Genomic DNA, 23895 nt, shown 5'->3' on the forward strand with positions numbered 1-23895 from the left:
AGTGCCTTGCTTGTATAATGGTACTAACACTCCTCAGTCTCTACTGGAAATACCTCGCCTGATGCTCCCTAAAACTGATTTAACCTTTTTCACAGCCGCATCACTGACTGGTGACTCAGTCATCCTGTGATCAACCAATACACCCAGGTCTTTCTCCTCCTCTGTCACTTCCAACTGATACGTTTCCAACGTATAGCAAACATTCTTGTTATTAGTCCCTAAGGCTTGGTCTACACTAAACCCCCAAATCGAACTAAGGTACGCAACTTCAGCTACGTGAATAACGTAGCTGAAGTTCGAAGTACCTTAGTTCGAACTTACCTCGGTCCACACGCGGCAGGCAGGCTCCCCCGTCGACTCCGCGGTACTCCTCTCGCCGAGCTGGAGTACCGCAGTCGACGGTGAGCACTTCTGGGTTCGACTTATCGCGTCCAGACAAGATGCGATAAGTCGAACCCAGAAGTTCGATTGCCAGCCGCCGAACTAGCGGCTGGGTATAGACGTACCCTAAATGTATGACTTAGCACTTTGCACTACTAAATATATAAGGAAAATATTCTTAAAACAAACTCTAATAAGTTTTCAAGTAGCGTTTTTCTCATTTTGCCTATCCATAAATTTCAATTACTATCGAGGGAAATATTCTTTTGTTGGTTTGTGTGTGAAGAGTGAAATCAACATATACCAACTTTCACCGATAAACATCTAATCCTTTCAAGCCTAGCTCTATAGCACATAGCTTTTTTTGCTAGATGGAAAAATGGCCTTGCAAGAAACTTTAGAAGAGAGCCCTTGCAAGCCACCCCCCCTTTGGCACAGTAAAATATACAAAACCGCACGGACCAGCACTCACTTGGGTCCTATTCTTCATCCCTCACTTCCCCCTCACTCATCTCCCCCCAGTTAAAAAAGCCATGTGTGGCAGCACACTGGTATTCAAAAGTCTTGTTTTCTTTTGGCAATTTGGTCTTGAAGTTTTACTGTTTATAGAAGTCAGACAATGATCATTACCACTTGTGTGAAAACACAGGCATCTGTGGTTCTGATTATGGCTAAATTCAGATTGCAACCTCAGCTGTCAACAGTTTAATGTCTCTTTTTCTCTTTCAAAAAAAAAATAGCAGCCTCCAATTATTATTTTGAAACACGTCTGGAAAATGTGCACTGGACCTTTCCAGTCAGCACTACTTCTCCATGACCTTCCTGCTGCCCAAAAAGCAATGAAGCAGAAATAACTGGGAAATTCCTTGCTATGTCACTTCTCAGATTGCGCTTGCCGCTTCTCAAGCCTGTCATCACACTTGCGCTTGCTTTCAGTAATAGCTCCTGGCATGGAGTATTCTCATCTCATACCACAATATTCGCCAGCTGTCAGATACTGGCAATTTGGAGTCTAAGTACCAACACAGATAGAGATGAGGGGTAATGTTGTTGTTAGTTGGGGACAAATTATTGAACTTCTAGTGCAACCCCCTTCCCCCGAAACCTCCCCCAAAAGTCTAAGTTTATATGTTTTTTCCCAAGCAAGTGCAGGAATTGTGGTTAGGAGATGGACACCATCTGATTATAAGAATGTATTTGCAAAGATTCTTAACATGGAGCCACAGTACTTAACCTCCACTGATTTAAATGGAACCTAGATACCTAGATTCCATTAAAAATCTGGGCCTATGTCTTTAATTGCTCTTTAAATTCTAGAGCAAAGGCTCATGCCTAATCTATACCACCACAAGGATAACCCAGGATGCATTGTGACTCACAAATACACCTGAGTCATAACTACACCCCTGCATCTTCCTTGCTTCTGGAGACAGTAAGTTATTGTTATTATTAAGTTATTATATGCCAGTAGTAAATTACTACAAATCTCTCCCCCACCCTCAGCTCCCCAGTGCTACCTTGGCTATTATGATCAGTGAGTGGAAGGGGCAGAGTCACGGTTCCATTCATACCCTGTCCACTTGCTGCAAGGATGAAGTAAGTGGGTAACTTATGGGATAGTCGTGATATAGTTCTCCATGCAGTCTTGGGGCTCCAACCCACTGCTGCTATGCCTTGAATGACAGAGGAAGAAAACTGCCCCAGTCTGTCCACCCCGATGCTTGCTTTCCAGGTGGCCAGGCAGGGAGAGGCCCTGGCTGCCTCTGATCTTTAGGCAGCCTAGGAGGTGGTAAAATAGGGGTGGGTTAGCGTAGTCCTGGGCTGCTGCTCCTCTCTGGGCAGCAAAGAGGGGAATCTAGCCAAGATAAATATGAACATAACAGGTAATTGGTATGGTAAATACTGTATCTTCCAAAGGCAGTTTAGAGGCTGTAACCTTCATTTGGCCTTGCTGGACAGGCAGTGGACTCCTGCTGAACAGCAAAGGGAAGAAAGCACCTAGGTTCCTTGGTGATAGGTGCATTATCCATACCACAGGTAGATGATAAATTAGCTAGACCTTCCGGGCTCTCCCCTCGAGTGTCAGTTAAGAAGATTTTATAATATACACACCAGATAGAGCTGTCAGAACGTGACGCGTCCAGACTCAGTGATCAGACTGACAACTGTATCGGCTTCTCTTTCGCTTGGCTAGCTCCAGAGATGAATCAAAGTCTCTGTCATCCAGCAGCCATCATTAAAATTTTGTGATAACGAGCATCTTTAGTCAGTAGCTACACAGTCATCCCTTTCAGTTCCTGCTTCTGTAGCAAGGAAGCCGAAGTATCAGTCGCATTCTTCTTTTGACAAGTTTACCAGAGGCTCGCATTACTGCTTGCCCATCTGCTCTTATGACACTTTTGAGCATTCTTCATGTTCTCCGCATCTCTAGCACACTTTCGGCTCATTTAACAAAGCTGATGTTAAGCTGCAAGCACTGAATGAGCCAATTTGCTCTCTCTCACCAAAAAGGGATTTTACAGCAACCTGGTTGTTCCTGTAAAGATGCTGACCTCCTCTTTCTCAAGCCAAAAAGTAAGAAAAGGCTACAAAGCAATTCCACAACATAAATATACGCTCACTGGCTGAACAGCTCTACACACACACACACACACACACACACACACACACACAACCAACAGCAAATCAAAAGGGGGGTGCTTTGAGTGGACCCCCTACCTAGTAATGTTAGCACACAACTCCAATAGAGTTGGGTCCCACTGATCAGCGCTCTGCTTCTAGAAAAGGCCAATCGGAGCAGAAACTTGATCAAAGGACTGCTCCCTAGTCTTGATTAACCACTCCCAATGTTTGCTGTCTTTAAAAATAAAGTTCTCAGTTTTCAGCTGAGATGCAATTTGCATTACCGAGCAGAACAGCCTGAGGTGTATAAATGTACATTAAGAGATATTATGAATTGTATTTTGCATATAGGTAAATAATTTTCCTTATCAAACACATAATAAAATAAAGAGACAATATTTTAGCTGTGACAAAGTCAGGCCGGACAGCTACAAGAGGGTCTTGGAAGGCTGATATGTTAGGTCTAGAATGTTAAAGGCCCTTTTCCCTACAAGCTGAGAAGAGGTTACCTCAATGTCAATTAGGGACAACTTATCCCAATTAAGGGCTTCCTGAGGCCTTTAATTCCCTCCTCTGGGCAGAAAAGAGGGGAAGAGAGAGACAAGCTGCTGCCAGGCTAGTAGCAGTAGGGAAATAAGCTGCTCCAGGGAGAGAGTCTGTGCTACTTTCCATAGAGGAAACAGCCAAACCTCAGTGCCTGTTGGGGGAAGGACTGACATCCCAGGGCAATCAACAGGGCAAGACCCTGCACCAGTGAGGTACTCCTCCAGGGTTTTTTTGTTCATGAGACTGTTTCCTTTTTGTTTGGTGGAGGATCACCTCTTAGGTCGACCCTCAGGCCTACCCTGAAAATACAACTCAGGGAGAACAGAAGGGGGAAGGCAAACCCTGCCCCGAGTGGGGTTGATTACCCCAGGCCCGCCATCACCAGAGGAGAAAAGCTAAGTCAGGTGAGATGGAGGAGGAGCTTTGCTACATAACGTATACAGTACACATAAGGTGGACACTGAAAAGGTTCATCACGCAACCTAAATTCTGTATTTCCATCCATGATATTTTGAGTGCCTCATTTCTCAACCTTAATGTTGCAGGAAGATTAGTTTTTGTATGGAATATCTCCCGCCCCCCCCTCCACAGCCTACATTTTCAACAATGATTCTGGATGACTCCGTTTCTGAGTCCCATAACGGAGACCCTTTAAAAGGGCCTGCCTTCACTTCCGAACCTCAGGCCCCTTTAAATTGTTTCAAATGGAGTACCCCAAACCATTAGTTGCTTTTGAAAATTTACACACAAGAGTGCATGCATGTGTACACACATGGTGTAAATACAATTCATATAGTTTACAACTTTCTTCTTATTCAATCTCCAACTGAAAACCTCTTTTCTGTGTCAGCTTCAAGAAGATAGCTAAGTTTTACATTGAGAAAATGACTATTTTGAAAGAAACATTAAGAAGTGGGCACATCATGACTGAGTAACCATGTTTCAAAAGCACTTAAGTTCCTTTGTCTTTCAGTGGGACTTAGGGTCTGTAAGTGACTCTGGCACTTTTGAAAACTGGACTTAGGCATCTTATTGTTTTGTGTCTTCACCCCATTCTCCATATGGTTAGTGACTCTCACCCATTGTGTTACGCCAACATTTATATTATATGTAAACCACCTAGTACTTTTTGTACATGGTTAATCAGTAAAATATTAACATTAATATAGAATATAGAAGGTTTGCACTTCTGTCCTCTTGAATGTGTCATTATGATAGTGGGCTGAATCCTCAGGTCTGGCCACCTTTTCGACTCCTAGTTTGTACCAGGTATGTGGTCATATAGAGTACAAGTGCTGATAAAAGCCATGGCAGCTAGAGTGCTCCCCTAGGGACTGCGCTGCTGGCTGGAGATACTCTGGCCACGCCTCCTTCCATGTCCACAGAATGCTCCCTAGTTCTGCGCAGGGGGTGGAACAGGTGGCACAGACCTGGCTCTGATGGCTTTACCCTATCCTGGGGCTCCTCTACATTAGGGAAGTCCTCCAGCAGTCATGTTAGGGGAGCTCAGTCGTGTTGGGGAGATAGAACTAGAGGCTAGATTCTGACCTATGCTTTTTAGTTACATGAAGATATACCATTTCTCAAATAATGCAGTACATCTTTGCTGACGATTTTGGACCAGATCATGAGATGTGACTTCAAGAGGAGCTGCAGGTGCTCAGCATCCCTCAGGATTTTCCTCTAAGGGCCAGCTTTTTAAAAGATATTTAGGTGTCTAGGTGGATTTTCAAAAGCACCAAGGCACCTCTAAGCCACGAGCCATTAAAGATTCACTGAACAACAAAATCCATCAATCAAAACAAGTGAATAAAACATGTTAAGTTGTTACACAGGTTTCTAAGCTTGTAGGGAAAAACGCTAGTATGACATTAACTTTGTCATCATGTAACTGAAGATAATCTGCTTCATGCTCCATTCCAGATTTACACCAGTGTAACTGGGAGAAGAATCAAACCTGGCACCATAATCCATACACACCAAAGGACTAGAGCTGATTTTGCGCATGGTTCCTTGACAACATTTAAAAAATGGTAGTAAGTGGAAGCAAGGACACAGTAGCCAATTGTGACTGCTCATATGCTGAGAAGGAGAGAGATCTTCTCAATTCTGTTTCAAAACAACTGAAACAGCCCTAGTCTATCACTACCACAGAAATTTACCAAACATTTATAATTAACAAAATATGCTCAAACATATTACACTCCAAAACACAACAGATCTCCAAGCTACCAAAGTACTCAATGACAGAGGGAGACATACAGACAGGATTTGTCTACAATATGAATCTACAATGTGTGTCAACAACAGGGCAGCTGAACCTGAACAGGTTCTAACCAGGATTTCTGAAACAGTGTGAAACATGTTTAGTCTTTGGCTGTACTTGCAGCTAAACCACACACAGCATCCGTTCAGCTGCAGTTGTTATTGAAACCTGTGGTCAGTGATAGGTAAATTTCACAGTGTTGACACTATGGGGATAGGATATGGTACAGAAGCTAAAATAAACTGATGCCAGAGATTATACCCAACTGCAAAATGGAAGAGACACTGAAAAGCTATATGGCCAAGGACAAATTCAGTCAAGAAATCCTAAGTACTGCTGGAAGGATCCCTAAAAGTGATATAATTAGTTCTCTTGAAGCCTGAACATCACTTAAGTCTTCTCAAGCCATAGAAGTAAAGACACAGAGAGAGATCCTTCCCAGAAACCAGCACTGAAAGCTACACTATGAGAGAATTTGGAGCTTCTATCAGACAGAATTTAGGGCCAGCTCCTCAGCTGATGTAAAGTGGCAAAGCTCCATTCAAGCCAATGGAGCTCCACTGGGTCATACTAGTTGATGAATTGGTCTTCTATGTCAAAACTGTCAATGAGTACCAAAACCAGCGATGTACTGTGCTAACCAGGAAAAAAAATGCTGGCTATATAAATCAAGACTGAGGTATAAACCCACATACTTTCTCTTTTTCATGACTTCCCAAGTGTTATACAATGAGTAGGACAGCATGCAATTTCCAAAACCTGGCAGGACAGACTAATTTAGGGAATTAATAACATATGGAGATTTCACTTCAAGTCAGGCCTAGTTTATTAGTGAAAGGTCAGTATCATGTGATGGGTGTTGGTGGCCCCCATAGTAGGAACTGGATATCTCTCCTAGTGACAAATCAACCCATGTCCACATCACATAAAACCCCGTCAAAAGTGATACAAACTATTAGATTTGAGGATAATTGCATAGGTCAAGGACTATACAGGCATACAGAATGACCATCTCCCAACAGAGATGTGGTCTTTTCAAGACAGGACTGAGGCCCATTGTGGGGGCAGAATTTTGGTGGGAATCATACACTACTACAAGCTAGTAAGAGGGATAGCTCAGTGGTTTGAGCATTGGCCTCTAAAACCCATGGTTGTGAGTTCAATCCTTGAGGGGGCCACTTGGGGATCTGGGGCAAAATCAGTACTTGGTTCTGCTAGTGAAGGCAGGGGGCTGGACTTGATGACCTTTCAAGGTCCCTTCCAGTTCTAGGAGATGGGATATCTCCATTAATTATTATATTATATATTATTATATCCTGTCCCTATTGTGTGGAAAGATGAATTTGCTCTCCAGAGCTGTCCCTGCAGCAGAAAGAGTGAAATTCAGCTCAAAACATATTTGTAAAAACCATACAGGATATCTCAATGTCAACAGAATGAAACATCTTGGCCTTAAACATTTTAAAAGCAGATGTACCAATTTTACCATCTGACTTTAGAAAATGGGCTTCACAGGTTATATCACTTATGTAGATAATAAATGCACGTATGCGAGATCAGGTTTCCAACATTCCTTTATTCCCAGGCTCTTGGTGTCCTGGAAGAGATACTCATAAGAGCATAAGAACGGTCATATTGGGTCAGACCAAAGGTCCATCAAGCCCAGTATCCTGTCCTCTGACAGTGGCCAATGGCAGGTGCCCCAAAGGGAATGAACATACAGGTTATCACCAAGTGACCCATGCCCTGTTACCCAATCCCAGCTTCTGGCAAACAGAGGCTAGGGACACCATTCCTGCCCATCCTGTCTAATAGCCATTGATGGACCTATCTAGCTCCCTTTTGAACCCCGTTCCAGAGGTTGATAGTGCGTTGGTGAAAAAATACTTTATTGTGTTTGTTTTAAACCTGCTACCTATTAATTTCATTTGGTGGCCCCTTGTTCTTGTATTTTGAGAAGGAGTAAATAACACTTCCTTATTTACTTTCACTATACCATTCATGATTTTATAGACCTCTATCATATCACCCCCTTAGTCGCTTATTTTCCAAGCTGAAAAGTCCCAGTCTTATTCATCTCTCCTCATATGGAAGCTGTTCTATACCCCTAATAATTTTTGTTGCCCTTTTCTGAACCTCTTCCAAGTCCAATATATCTTTTTTGAGATGGGGCGACCACATCTGCACGCAGTATTCAAGGTTTGGGCGTACCATGGATTTATATAGAGGCAATATGATATTTTCTGTCTTATTATCTATCCCTTTCTTGATGATTCCCAACATTCTGTTTGCTTTTTTGACTGCCACTGCACATTGAGTGGACGATTTCAGAGAACTATCCACAATGACTCCAAGATCTCTTTCTTGAGTGGTAACAGCTACTTTAGACCCCATCATTGTATATGTATAGTTAGGATTATGTTTTCCAATGTGCATTACTTTGCATTTATCAACATTAATCAATTTATCAATTTCATCTGCCATTTTGTTGCCCAGTCACCCAGTTTTGTGAGATCCTTTTGTAGCTCTTCGCAGTGTGCCTGGGACTTAACTATCTTGAGTAGTTTTGTATAATCTGCAAATTTTGCCATCTCACTGTTTACCCCTTTTACCAGATCATTTATAAATACGTTAAATAGGACTGGGCCCAGTACTGGGGGACACCACTATTTACCTCTCTCCATTCTGAAAACTGACCATTTATTCCTACCCTTTGTTTCCTATCTTTTAACCAGTTACCAATCCATGACAGAACCTTCCCTCTTATTCCATGATTGCTTATTTTGCTTTAGAGCCTTTGGTGAGGGACCTTGTCAAAGGCTAAATACACTATATCCACTATCTCCTTTGTCCACATGCTTGTTGACCCCCTCAAAGAATTCTAATAGATTGATGAGGCATGATTTCCCTTTTCAAAAACCATGTTGACTATTTCCCAACAAATTATGTTCATCTACATGTCTGACAATTTTGTTCTTTATGATAGTTTCAACCAATTTGCCTGGTACTGAAGTGAGGCTTACTGGCCCATAGTTGCCAGGGTCACTTCTGGAGCCCTTTTTAAAAATTGGCATCACATTAGCTATCCTCCAGTCATTTGGTACAGAACCTGATTTAAATGACAGGTTACAGATGACAGTTAGTAGTCCTGCAATTTCACATTTGAGTTCATTCAGAACTCTTGGGTGAATACCATCAGGTCCTGGAGACATATTACTGTTTAGTTTATCAACTTGTTCCAAAACCTCCGCTAATGCCACCTCAATTTGGGACAGTTTCTCAGATCTGTCACCCAAAAAGAATGGCTCAGGTTTGGGAATCTCCCTCACATCCTCAACAGTGAAGACTGATGGATTTAGTTGGGGATTGGTTGATTTAGTTGGGGATTGGTCCTGCTTTGAGCAGGGGGGTTGGACTAGATGACCTCCTGAGGTCCCTTCCAACCCTGATATTCTATGATTCTATGAAAGAATTCATTTAGTTTGGCCTCATCATCTTTGACTGCTCCTTTAGCATCTCGATTATCCAGTGGCCACTGGTTGTTTAGCAGGCTTCCTGCTTCTGATGTATTTAAAAAAATTGCTATTGCTTTTGGAGTCTTTGGCTAGCTCAGGAATCGGCAACCTTTGGCACACCCTGGCGGGCTGGGCCGATTTGTTTACCTGCCGTGTCTGCAGGTTCAGCCGATCGCGGCTCCCACTAACTGCGGTTCGCCATCCCAGGCCAATGGGGGCTGCGGGAAGTGGCGGCTGTTCTTCAAGTTCTTTTTTGGTCTTTCTAATTATATTTCTCCACTTATATTTTTAAACTCACACCCAATTCTACTGTATCAGCAGCTAATTATGATTCTGTGATCTGTTGGCCAAAACAATAAAGATCATCTAGTCCATCCTTCCCCACCTAGATAGGATCAATTATACCTAGACCATCCCTGACTGGTTTGTCTTACCTGTTCTTAGAAACCTCCAAGGATGGCAATTCCACAAGCTTCTTTGATAACCTAATTCTAGTACTACATCTTTATAGTTAGAAAGTTTTTCTGAATATCTAGCCTAAATCTTCCTTGCTGTTACCTTTACTCAACACGTAGAATAATTGATCACAGTCCTCTTTATAACAGCCATTAGCATATTTGAAAACTGTCTTCAGGTTCTCCCCTAAGTCTTCTTTTCTCAAGACTAAACATGCCCAGTTTTTTTAACTTTTCCTCAAAGGTCAGATTTCCTAAACCTTTTATAATTTTTGTTGCTCTCCTCTGGACTCTCTCCAATTTGTCCACATCTTTCTTAAAATGTGGTGCCCAAAACTGGACACAGTACTCCACCAGTGCAAAGTATAGCGGAAGAATTGCCTCCTGTGTCCTACATACACAACACCTGTTACTACACCCATAATCTTAGCTCTTTTTGCAACTCCATGTTGGCAAATAAAGCAGATGGAAACATGGTATTTTCCATTAAAAAATTCAAGAACACAAAAAGTTAATAAAATTTTTTCAAACGTTTGTAACTTTTTTTCTGCTTTCAAAAGCCAATATCGGGATGGGAGGGAGAGAATTAAGCCAAAAAAAAAATTCAAATGCATTGACAAATTTTGCTTTTTAAAAAGTCTATTTTGCATAGAATAAGCAAGTTTTATTGGACATATTTTTTCAGCTCTATTGCAAGTGAAAGAAAAGTGTACTAAGGGTGGAGTCTGAGGACACACCAGGAACACTGTCCTCTCTCTCTGCATGTTGTAATGGTTGGAAATAATTAAAAGAAAAAACTTGGTGGCCATCTTGCAGGAACGCTTGGGATTTAACTCCCATCTTCCATTTCTATTGCCCCAAGATTTGTGTGTTCCTTCCAGAGGACTAGTGGGCTGGGGGATGCCATGGTGATAAAAGACAAGTCCTTAGAAAAGGAGGTTGGAGAGTGGAGCAGGACTTGGGAGTACTGAGGCCCTGGACAGAAAGGAGCAGCCAAAGTGGAAGGGGGGAGGGGAGAAGAGAAGAAGAGAGACTTCATCACACAGTATAAATGCTCTTCTCTTAGCTTCAGCACTAGCCTGTGGCAACACCATTTACTTCAATCACCCTGGAAAACAGCAGGTCTATTTGTCTCTTTCACACACAACAGCACTTTTAAGACTAATCTCCAGTGATTTTCTACACACAGCTATAAAGCCCCCCCAAAGAGAACCAAAAAAATGATTCCACATAAGTCCCAAAAACAATTTTAGTAATAACATAGTGTTATTTTCTGGCAGTCTTATATTAGGGATTAAATTCACACATTTTATTGTTGGCTCTTCTTGTATATCCTAACCTTTTGGATGCCACACTCCCCTTGCTAGGGCTGAAGGCAATTTATTTTTTAGATGTGATAAGATCACCAGATTCTCATAAGCCATACAAATGCAGCTTCACTGTATATATTGTATTGCTGTGCTTTCAGGGAGACTTTAAAGGGACAGGTTCACCAGTACACCCTGGCGGCTTTGCAGTGCTGCATAGCTGCTGCAAACCCAATTTAACTGACCAGCTAAACGGAGTTTATGACGGTTATGCATGACCAGAATGGCACAAAGCAGCTGGAGCTTCTCAATGTAATTGGCCCCAGGGAATCCACATTCCATAGGAAAATGTTATGAGATTTAATGATGGTCATTCAAGGACAACATCAGCTTCAAATCTAGTCTTTTTGAAAGCATGAATTACAACAATAACACCACATCGTTCTTTTCATCAGCAGATCTTGAAGTACTGAAGAGTAGTAGTTCAAAATACTACACCTACCTAAACCCTCCTGCCAAATATGATTTTCAAGACACATTTTCTTATTTAAAAAAAAATACTCTCCCTGCTTCACACTGCAGGAAAGACTTACCCAAAAAAGACCTCTGGGACAAGGATAGCATGGCTCTGTGATTGTTTCCCCCACGCTTTGTATGACGGTTGTTTTCGGATAAAGATATAAAACTGAATTAATCAACTACATGCCTATCATTATCCCGGTCACTTAGCTGGGGTGTTGTAACCCAGTTTACCTCCCTATTTTTGTCTTTTTAGACTGGAAGCCTAATAAAGTAGAAACCGTCTCTCAGTACGCTTTTGGATAGACAGGTAGCAGAGCCATCCTGATCCATCCCACTGTTCCCTACTGCAATAAAAAACAACGATGAAACAGCACTTCCAGGTACAGGAGATGTTAAATTCCAGCCTTTAAAACTAGAGAGCAATTTTTGAAACTGAAAAGCTCTCCTTTTTCTCAATCAGGGAAAAGCATCAGTATTTGGCACTGAAATACTGTTTCTAAAACCTGCCTCTTAAGCAGCTTTACAATAAACATGAAACCCCTCTTTAATATGACAAGAATTTGAAGGATGTGAACACCAAGGAGATGTTTAAGGTAGTCAAAGTATAATGAGGAATAATAGGATGAAGTTAAGGAAAAGGAGCATTTTGCCTAAATCAGGGGAAATTTCCTAAGGGTGAAGTTGATCAGGCCCTTGAAATGACTGAGTCACTGAAAACTGGACTGAACAGAACATTGAATAAATGGGAGGGAACAATCCTGCTCTGGTTCCAGGGGATGTGTTAAATGATCTAATATAACCTTTTCATCTCCAATTGTAGAGGGGCAAATCCTGAAGCCCTTATTGAGGACCCTATCCTGCAACTGCATCCACAGGTTAATCCTTGCTCCTGCATAGAGCCCCATTGACTTCTGTAGGGTTCCCAGGGATCTGAGTGCAGGATTTGAGATTTAGACCCTATTCAGTCATTACTCAGGAAAACTCACATTGAAGTCAGTGAGTCAATGAGAATCTCCCTGATAAAAGGTCTGACTAAGGGCAAGATCTTACCTCTAATGGAAAGGATCACAAGAAGGGAGGAAACTCCATGAGATTTCCCTTGCGGAATTTTCTTCAGACCTTTGCACTGGGGATGGTAGAATCTTCCCCCCTCCTCTCCAATAAATCAGCTGGAGGCTTTGACTCCAGAACCTGCCAAAAGTTTCAAGAGATAGATGTCTCCACAATGATTCCAGGATCTCCAGCTGCACGCTCCTGTTTATTATCCTACCCACAATTACTCCTGGATCTTCTCTGCCCCTAAGGGTAATTCCATATGTGACCCAAGGACCTCTTGATGCCAACTGGCAGAGGGCTATATAGGTATGCAAGGATCCCATGAGTTCAGCACAAGGGGTCATGTAAGATCTCTACTGAAAGTCTGTGTCACACTTGTCATCATAATCACTGTGAGATGTATGTACAAAAAATATGCGAGGAGTTATGTGTATATACTAAAAATTATGTTCTCTAGGTCTGTAGTGAAAAGGTCACAAAGTTAGAGAGTGTCTTGAAACAAACTTCTCTAGACAGGGGTGGGAGACACTTCTCTTTCTAGCAGACCATTTTGTATTGTGTGTCATATAACAGAAGTCTATTAGCATACTAAGTAAAATGCTAATGAACTGCTGGCAGAGACTTCAGAAGAACTTTAACAGGAAGAGGTAAACAATGAGGAAGGAGGAGGAACCCTATTTTCAGGTGGGCATCAAAGGTCAGTTATGGTATATCTGGGTGTCCAGAGATACATCTTTGTCATCCTTCCATCTGTGCAGACAAGCTTCTAGCAAGCTTGATCTTATGAAAGTGGGATCTTGGCCAATCTGCTTGACAATGCTGGAAAAGGACAGAGGGTAAGCCATCCTATAAGATACAAGGAGGTAAGTGAGGTAAATTTAGGCTCTAGAAAGTGTGGAATGATTGTTTTATATGTAACCATTTGTTTCCAATATTCTTACTTACTATCACTTGAATCTCTGTTCTTTGATAAAAAACAGGTTACTCACCTTTGTAACTGTTGTTCTTTGAGATGTGTTGCTCTTATCCATTACAATTAGGTGCGCGCATGCGCGGTGATCGGAGAATTTTTACCGTAGCAACACCCGGTGGGTCAGCTGTGGAGCCCCCTGGAGTGGGGCCTTCATGGCGCTCGATATATACCCCAGCCGACCCAGCGCCCCCTCAGTTCCTTCTTGCCGGCTACTCCGACAGAGGGGAAGGAGGGCGGGTTTGGAATGGATATGAGCAACACAGCTCGAAGAACAACAGTTACAGAGGTGAGTAACTGTTTTTTCTTCTTCGAGTGCTTGCTCATATTAATTCCAATTAGGTGACTCCTAAGCCTTACCTAGGCAGTGGGGTCGAAGTGAAGCAACGTGGATTGTAGGACTGCTCTACCAAATGCTGCGTCGTCTCTGGTGTGCCAGAAGATGGCATAGTGCAAAGCAGAAGTGTGTACCAAGGAGCAAGTTGCAGCTCTGCAGATCTCCCGGATCGGCACCTGGGCCAGAAAAGCCCCAACAAGGCCTGGGCCCTTCTGGAGTGAGCAATGAGGGGCGGGGTTGGTACACTGGCCAGATCATAGCAAGCGCAGATGCAGGACGTCATCCATGAAGAGATCCGCTGAGAGGAGACAGGGAGGCCTTTCATCCAGTCCACCACCACAACAAAGAGCTGGGTCGTTTTCCTGGATGGCTTTGTATGCTCAGTGTAGAAAGCAAGGGCCCTACGGACATCGAGGGAGTGCAGGTTGGAGCGTGGAGCAGGACTTGGGAGTACTGAGGCCCTGGACAGAAAGTAGCAGCCAAAGTGGAAGGGAGGAAGGGAGAATAGAAGGAGACTTCATCACACAGTATAAATACTCTTCTCTAGCTGCAGGACGCGTCTCCATGGGCGGTTCCAGGGAAGCCGGTCTCTGTGGAGGTGGGCCACCCTTTTCTGGCTTCCGGTGCCACTTCTGGCTGGGAGAATGGGAGCAGTGCCGGGGAGCGTCGGTGCCGTGGGTCTTGATCAGAGTCAAACCGCAGTGCCGCTCCTACTGCTGCCGCCGGGGCGCTGTGCACCGAGGCGCTTGGTGCAGGATCTAGGTGCGCCACAGGAGGCTGAGGGCTAAGAGCCACCTCCATGAGGAGCTACTTTAAATGAATGTCCCGCTCCTTCTTAGTCTGGGGACGAAACCCTTTGCAGATCCTGCACTTCTCTGCTTGATGAGTGTCATAACTATAAAGGGAAGGGTAATAGCTGTCCTGTGTACAGTACTATAAAACCCCTCCTGGCCAGAGACTCCAAAATCCTTTTCCCTGTAAAGGGTTAAGAAGCTCAGGTAACCTGGCTGGCATCTGACCTAAAGGACCAATAAGGGGACAAGATACTTTCAAATCTTGGGGGGGGAAGGCTGTTGTTTGTGTTCTTTGTTTGGGAGTGTGTTCGTTCTCGGGACTGAAAGGGACCAGACATCAATCCAGGTTCTCCACATCTTTCTAAGCAAGTCTCTCCTATTTCAAACTTGTAAGTAAATAGCCAGGCAAGGCGTGTTAGTTTTCCTTTGTTTTTCTCAACTTGTAAATGTACCTTTTACTAGAGTGTTTATCTTTGTTTGCTGTACTTTGAACCTGAGACTAGAGGGGAGTCCTCTGAGCTCTTTAAGTTTGATTACCCTGTAAGGTTAATTTCCATACTGATTTTACAGAGATGATTTTTACCTTTTTCTTTAATTAAAAACCTTCTTTTTAAGAACCTGATTGATTTTTCCTTGTTTTAAGATCCAAGGGTTTTGGATCTTGATTTACCAGGAGTTGGTGGGAGGAAGGAGGGGGGATGGTTAATTTCTCCCTGTTGTAGATCCCAGGGGGGTTGGAACTGATTCACCAGGAGTTGGTGGGAGGAAGGAGGGGAATGGTTAATTTCCCCTTGTTTTAAGATCCAAGGGGTTTGGATTTGTTTTCACCAGGGATTTGGTGAAGGTTTTTCAAGGCTTCCCAGGGAGGGAATCTATTGAAATGGTGGCAGCCGAACCAGAGCTAAGCTGGTAGTTAAGCTTAGAAGTTTTTCATGCAGGCCCCTACATTTGTACCCTAAAGTTCAAAGTGGGGATCCAGCCTTGACAATGAGACTCCCCAAGACACTTCAGGCAAGAGTCATGGGGGTTGCCCGTTAGCATGGGCTTTGAGCAGAAACCGCAGGGCTTGAATCCCAAAGCCTTGGGCATGAGCCCAAGAGAAGAATCGGGGAGGAGGGGAAAGACCCCCCTCCACCCCACTAACACTAAGTAAACCAACTAACTATAACTATAACGATCAACTATTAACTATTAGGTATACGCTAGGGAGAGTGGAGAACAGCGAAGCAGGACTCCACAGTTCCAACGACTGTCACGGGCGGTAAGAAGGAACTGAGGAGGTGCTGGGTCGGCTGGGGTATCAAGCGCCATGAAGGCGCTACTCCAGGGGGCTCCACAGCCGACCCACCAGGCGTTGCTAGGATAAAAATTCTCTGACGGCTGTGCACGCAGCGGGTGCACACCTAATTGGAATCGATATGAGCAAGCACTCGAAGAAGAATAAACTTATTCTTGTTTTCACTATAAACAACTTAAGTGGTGTGTGTGGAGCGGAGTGATGATCCAGAGGTGAAACTAGTACACTGGTGTGTAATTTTCCTTTGGAAGTAGAGAATCAGAGTTCTGTAAGTGCTCAGTGGAACAGGGGCTGGGCACTCCATAGGGTCACTTTGAGAACTTGGAGGTTGATATGTATGTATCGCTAACCTCTACGGAGAGAGCAAGGCCTGGAAGGTGGTGCTTCTGTGGCCAGAGGCTGGTGGAGTCAAGAGCTGAGCCATAGCAGGCACAAACAAGACTGCCGCATACTAAGGGCAGGTGGTAGCAAGGTGCCTCACATTACCCTGGTATCCCTAGTTAGCGCCACCTCATAGTTTGGAAGAATTCTGCTGAAAAGCTTCAGCTGAAATGCTGCTTCATTAGTTTTCAGTAGATTCTCAGCAGGATTGGTAGGAGGGATGACGTATGTAGCACACCTGCCACTCCCCCAATTTATGTGTGGCTCTCTCTAGGAGCCGGGATGAGTGCCACATATACAGGAGTAAATCCACACACAGATCAGGGAGTCGTGCTTCATTCCTGAATATGGACCTCAGAGCTAGTCCCTATGATTCTAAGAAACATCTCAAAGAGTGTAAATCTGTTTTAAGGCCTGACAAACCCTGCCCCACATATTTATAAATGATTTTATTAACATTAGAGTATTGCAAAGCCCCAGCTAGAACTCAGGTAACACAGAGAGTTGAGTTCAGTTAAAAAATGACTGGTCTACAGATTAAAATATTACAACATATTTGTAGTTCTAACAAAATACAGACTCTTCCACAACACACCTAGAGCCAGCCAACACCTTGAAAAATTAGGACAAAACATCCAACAGAGCTTTTCAGCACTACAGGTTATTCCCTAACCAGGACTGGATGGATTGCACCATAAAATGTCAACATCAAAACAATATCAAAAATATAATTACAGACAGTGTTAGTGTTGTAAGCTGATAAGGACCAGATGGTCTTTTGTATTTATGGTTTGCCTTGTGCATACAAATGCTTTTGGGATCTAATTAATCTCCTACAAAACTCAAACTGGGTAATTACTATCATTATCCCCTTTTCAAATAAATCTGAAGTCTAAACTGCAATTAAGTTTTTTATCTTACAATTCATATCCACAGATTTTAAGAATTGTTCTTTTCACAAAATTACTTTCAGTGACTGATGTAAATAAAGTGCAAAAACTTAAAATACAATTTTAAAAAAAGGATCCCTTCTGTGTAAGGGAAGATTGGCTATATGACTGTAAGTGCTTTCCAAATAAGTGAGGCTTTAGTGGTGGGTACACCTGATTTTGCCATCATTACTCATGTTGAGTGGTACTTTATTCCTATTGGTAAAATCCAGAATCAGGTCGTAATTAAGGTTCAGTTTTTAAGCTCCGTAAGGGAAAGAAGCTGAAGAATTTATATGGAGAGCCATATAACTACTCATATCCACAATGCGATAATCTTTTACAAGGTATGAAGTGGCGGTGATTGTAGTTAACTTTTGTCTCTGCCCCAATAGGCAACACACAGGTTGATGATGGGCTATGAAAGAGTAGAGGTGCAAATAATAAGCAAAGAATGCCATTGTTATTGGTTTCTTGCCCTCAGGACAGCTAATCACATGACAAAAGTATCATACTACAGAAAAGCTTGATATTGTAATAATGTGAACCAGTGGGGGGGAGGGATAGCTCAGTGGTTTGAGCATTGGCCTGCTAAACCCAGGGTTGTGAGTTCAATCCTTGAGGGGGCCACTTGGGGATCTGGGGCAAAATCAGTACTTGGTCCTGCTAGTGAAGGCAGGGGGCTGGACTCGATGACCTTTCAAGGTCCCTTCCAGTTCTAGGAGATGGGATATCTCCATTAATAAAAAAATTTAATGGAGAATTAATCAAAATCTGCCCAAAAATAGATAGTAGATAAGATGACAATGTTAGAAGTTAATCACACTCCCCTGACCTACATAAATTATTATAGGTTACTGAGGGGTCAGAATCCTTCCTTTTGCAAGACAAAAAAACCAGCAAGTGGTAATCATCAGAAACAGTTGTTCCGGCCACTAAGGTGACCAGACATTTTCAGGGAACCAAAGCATTCTGTTTTTGCTGCTGAAATGTATAGAATTTACACCTCTGCTTCTGTAAAGACCATTTGCCATCTGAACACTGAAATCAACCGGAAGACTGAGCTAAAGTGATACCATATGGTTCATTTTATCATGGCCTTTCTTGTAATATTAACCACTGTTGTACTGGTTTCCCTAGCGGTCTTCTTGTGTGTGTTCTCCTCCGACCCCGCCCCACCATCTCCACTGCTATTTTGAGGGCATATGCTAGGAATTTGTTTTTACTTTGCTGACGCGGGGGAGACTTCTTTTAAGTATTATTTATTATCTGTTAAGTGCTGATTTAAATCACTTTTTAAAAAAAAAATCTTTGATCATTTGTGCTATTGCCACATTATATTGAAATATATACCGAACTAAATTATAAATGCGGTGGAGTTTTTTTTTGTTTTTTCAAATGTCACTATTAGTAGGGTATCTTATTTGAATTTAACACAACTGCCACAGGCAAAAAACAAAATATTGAAAATTAAGTCCCTGATCATGCAAACACTCAAAGCAGGTACATAACTTTATTTACATGAATAACCCCATTGACTTCAACTCATGCTTAAGGGTAGTTAAAATCTGGAGTAGGCCACCAAGGGAGGCTGTGGGATCCCCATCATTGGCGGTTTGGCAGAACCGGTTGGAGAAACACCAGTCAGGGATGGTCCTGGTTTACTTGGTCCTCCATCTGTGCATTGGTCTGGACTGAATGACTTTTTGAGGTCCTTTCCAGCCCTACAATTCTATGATTTCTTATGTGCTTATGTATAATCCGTGGATACAACTGTATTTGTATTGAAGCTTTCCCTTGGTGGAATAAAATGTTTGGCACTGCCAAACAAAATTGCTTTAGTGTTAACAAGGAAAAGTTAATTAGACTTTCAGTACTATAACAAAGTTATGGGGATTTTTTTTTCTTTCTTTTTTTGTTTTAATGCATACAAGCCATATTTTTTCAAATAGAAGAGTCCCTAAATCCATGTTTAAGGCACCTAAAGATGAGATTTTTGAAAGCACCTTGGTGACTTAGGGGTACAAGTACTTCTGACCTCAAACTACAACCCTGAGGAAGAAGTACAGCCTGGTCAAAGCATTTCAGCTTTCTTGGCATGTGAGAATTCCATTTTGGATGGAGCGCTGATACAACCATAGCCCAGACTATTTGCTTATCAATGTGCTTTAGCTTGTTGTTCTTTTCACAGTAAGGATGTTAATGAGGCCCTGAACTTATCTTTGTCAGCACAGATGAGCATTTTAAGTGTGAAACTTCTTAGCAGAAAAAAAAAATCTGTATCAGATATAATAAAGCAATAAAATAAGGCTAAAAATAAATAGCAATAATTACAATGACCCAAGGAACCAGAATCTCTGACCTCAGCAAGCAACGTCCCACATTTGCAGAGCAGCAACAGAAACTCCTTATGTGCATCAAGAAGTCTTTTCAGCCATTCAGAGACAAATACGTGTGTGTGTGTGTGTGTGTGTGTGTGTGTGTTATATAGTAGCTAATTTGCTGATCCTCAATTAAATACACCACATCAAAATCCAGCCCTGTAATGGCTCCTGTCTACATGTGCATTGTGTTGCTTGCTTGATGTTTTTGGTGGGTGAGGGAATTTTATTCTACATGAAAAGGATTTCTGGTTATTGGAAGTTTATAGCTGAAACTCTTTTTCGTAACATCAAACTCAATTGTCCTGATAGTGGCATGGCTTGCAGACGGCAGTACACTTGTGCTGTATCCAGAACAATAATTGACTTGACAGTCCATTTTTGAACTGGGGGTTGAAATATCAAATTGGTTCAGCTATTAATGCTGATGCTGCAGCATTCTGCCAGCTTGCCTGTTTTTTTGTATGACAAGCGGATTTGTGATCACACCATCATCAATGAGGGCCACAGCTGCAGCAAGAGATTGCCTTGGTCATGGATTCAGGAAGTTGTGCTTCAGAAAATAATACAGCACAAGAGGGAAAAATGGGTCAAAAAGACAAGAGTCAGAACAAGGAATGACAGGTGCTCCTGCTTCAAAGACCAGAGCATTACCAGTTTCATAGATTCAGTAATCTAAGTCCCTCCCTTAACTCTCCATTCAAACTCCTGCTGGTGCTAAACTTTGGATAAATAGATATCCAGAACTGGAGCATTAAAAGTACACACCTCTCATATGGCTTCATTTAACTTAATAATAAAGATTACATTTAAATGGTACTTTTCCCGTTGAAGGGTCCAAAAGCGTGTTTAGGCCTTGAATCTGGAAAACAGCACACATGCTAAAGTCCATCCATAGTCAGCAAAGCACATACTTAACTTTACGTGTTTCCCCAAAGCGCTTTCTGAAGTGTGGCTTAGACAGACAGATAGATGCAAACAGGAGTAGCTACACCTCTACCTCGATATAACGCTGTCCTCAGAAGCCAAAAAATCTTACTGTGTTATAGGTGAAACCGCGTTATATTGAACTTGCTTTGATCCACCGAAGTGTGCAGCCCCGCCCCCCCGGAGCAATGCTTTACTGCGTTATATCCGAATTCGTGTTATATTGGGTCGCGTTATATCAAGGTAGCGGTGTATTACTGATTGTGGCAGTTCTCTTATAAGGGGTGATCACACAAAGAGCACGTTACATATGCTATGTAGGATATCAGCAGGTTCCTGGATAAAACTTAAGAAGTCGTGCTTGATCTTCTAAAGCCATATATGGGTTAGACCCAAGTTGCTTGAGACACCACTTCTCTCCCTGTATGGTATTTCAATTACAATCATCTGAAGCAACTGTGATCAGCTGAGATGCCCAAGCTAGACCCCTACTTGCTCCTCATTCAGACCAGTGGAGGGCTTGCTGGCCATGTGTTCTTGGATAAGGAGTCTGCAACCAAGAAATTCACATCCCCTTCTTCCCCTTAGTCTATCGGAACATGGATTTGGTGACATTCAGGTAATGCTGTAAGTCTTGCCTGTTTCCCTAATTTCTTTTTTCCCCATTTCTTTTTTAAGAGCTTCCCCGTCTTTTTTTAACATGGAGTTGATTACTGCTTTTGTAATGCACCTAGAGAACTTATGACCGGCACAACTGGGAGAAAAAACTAGGAATCCTTCCAAATAAAAGTAGCTATGTAGTTTATCCTTAATAACCCTAGATCATTATTGTAATTATTAATACATGTATGTATTATCAACAAGACCATCTACTAATTTAGAAGTAATGAGGGATACTGTAACCAATAAAAACAATAAATAAATAGGGAATTTTGGGAAGGCAACATGTAATTACTCACAAGATACAAAAGACACTTCAGCCACCCTCTCCTGCAAAACATAACACAGGATCTTTAATGATCATGTGTGAGCAGGACCTTAAGTATAAGTTTCATCTAAACTGGAGAAATGGGGATGGAATCTGATGGATCCTATTCCCTCGTTCCCTTAATTATAATTATTTATGTTACCACAGTACCTAGGACCGCATTGTGTGAAGCATTACCAGATGTTAATATTTTCCATTGGCTGGACAGTGCTGACTGACTGTTATGACAAGGAGCAGAATCAATGCATGGACTAAATAAGGAAGTGTGATTTACTCCTTCTCATAACACAAGAACTAGGGGTCACCAAATGAAATTAATAGGCAGCAGGTTTAAACAAACAAAAGGAAGTATTTCTTCACACAATTCACAGTCAACCTGTGGAACTCTTTGCCAAATGATGTTGTGAAGGCCAAAACTATAATAGGGTAGAGAAATTCATGGAGGATAGCTCCATCAGTGGCTATTAGCCAGGATGGGCAGGGATGGTTTCCCTAGCCTGTGTTTGCTAGAAACTGGGAATGGGCAACAGGGGATAGATCACTTGATGATTACCTGTTCTGTCCATTCCCTCTGGGGCATCTGGCATTGGCCACTGTCAGAAGACAGGACACTCGGCTAGGTGGACTTTTGGTCTGACCCTGTATGGCTGTTCTTACGTTCTTATATATGGATATTGTAACTCTTTAGGAAAAACTTGGTCTTATGTTCTACAGTAATGATACAATTACAGGGACTGATGGAGTTTGTGACGATGAAAGGTGGCTGCCCTGACAGGACTGACAGTATTCCTCACTACTTCTGGACATGCCAGTTTGCCTTAATGAAGTTGTTGAGATGTAAGTTCAGCTGAGTTTTGGTGGGATCAATAAGATTCCAAACAGCTTGATAGGCAGGAAGTATACTGATAACCTTAAACAGCTGATATCAGTTGTCTGCTTATTTGTAGCACAGTTGCTTCTTAACAAATTGTAGGTGGCAAACTTCAGACAACTGCAAAGTGATCAGGGAGCCACAAAAACTGGGCTAAGATATAGTGCATTCTTTAAACACACACAATATCCACTACAAAAAACTTGGTTTCATTCACTAATACTTTCTGAGTTTGAATATATGGCAACTGAATATTTGGCAACTGACAGCATTCAGTCAGATTCAGGGTACTAGAGCTTCAAACATGAAAGAATTAAGATGATCAGATATTCACCCATGGAATTCTGGAAGACTTCCACTTTTCTTGAAAGTGTTTCATGTCTACGGTGTCATAAGAACGTGCCAGGGAATTCAGGTTCTTAGTGGTTTCATCATCTTATGACAATGACAACTTGAGAGTTCATTTGTTCACATGTGTGAGTGTAACAGTATTTTTTAATTAGTTCTCAACAAGCGTAAGGCAATGGAGCCTCACAGTTACAAGGATTAGAGACAGATATAATTATGAAAATATGAACTGTACTCTAGAGAACAGGGAGCAGACTAGGTCCTGACCCAAGGAGCTTACAGTCTGATAGAATGAACACTGCTATCCAAGAACAGCATTAATTATAGCACTTACACTTAGTGCATTTTGTCACAAAGCTAATGCTCTTCTGAGGAGGATTTTCTTCACTAAGCATCAAGAGTTACACCAATGTTTACACAATATACAAACTGTATCAGAGACCTCTTTTAAATGCAGCTAAACAGCTAAGTCCCATCTGAAACAACAGCCTTAACATTTAAAAGGTGTAGTAGTTGCCAGCTGAACATATCCCACCTAGGTATCTGAATTCAGAATATGGGGGATGTTAGAAATGACAAGGATTGAATGTTTATGGACATCTATCTATCTATGGTACTTATATGTCACCCACTGCTGTGGTATCTGAGTTCCTCACAATCTTTTTAATGTATTTATCCACAGAAGTACTTCTATTCCCATATTACAGATGGAGAACTGGGCATGGAGAGGTCAAGTGACTTGCCCAGGGTCACTCAGGAAGTCTGGCAAAGCACAGAATGGAATCCAGGTCTCCCAAGTTTAGGCTTGTGGCCTAAAAACTAGATCATTCTTCCTCTTCAATCTACGTGTGCCTTCCTATTAGAGGTTGTTTCTCTCCTGGAGGCTGAGGCCCATTGGCAAGGCAATGTGGGAAAACTTGCTCTGTTGCTGCCTGTGTTGTACATTTTCTATGGATTTACAGAAAGCTTCATTTCCCAAGAATGCCAATCTGGCACCTATTA

At 42.2% G+C, this 23895-nt stretch overlaps 1 protein-coding gene across 11 annotated transcripts in view; it reads right to left on the reverse strand.

The window, feature by feature from the left end:
- The window catches only part of FAT3 (FAT atypical cadherin 3), a 566930-nt gene that overhangs the window by 215426 nt on the left and 327609 nt on the right, over window positions 1-23895 (reverse strand). The window lies entirely within an intron of this gene.

Source organism: Chrysemys picta, chromosome 1 (genome assembly GCF_011386835.1).
Source record: "Chrysemys picta bellii isolate R12L10 chromosome 1, ASM1138683v2, whole genome shotgun sequence".
Classification (NCBI taxonomy): Eukaryota; Metazoa; Chordata; order Testudines; family Emydidae; genus Chrysemys; species Chrysemys picta.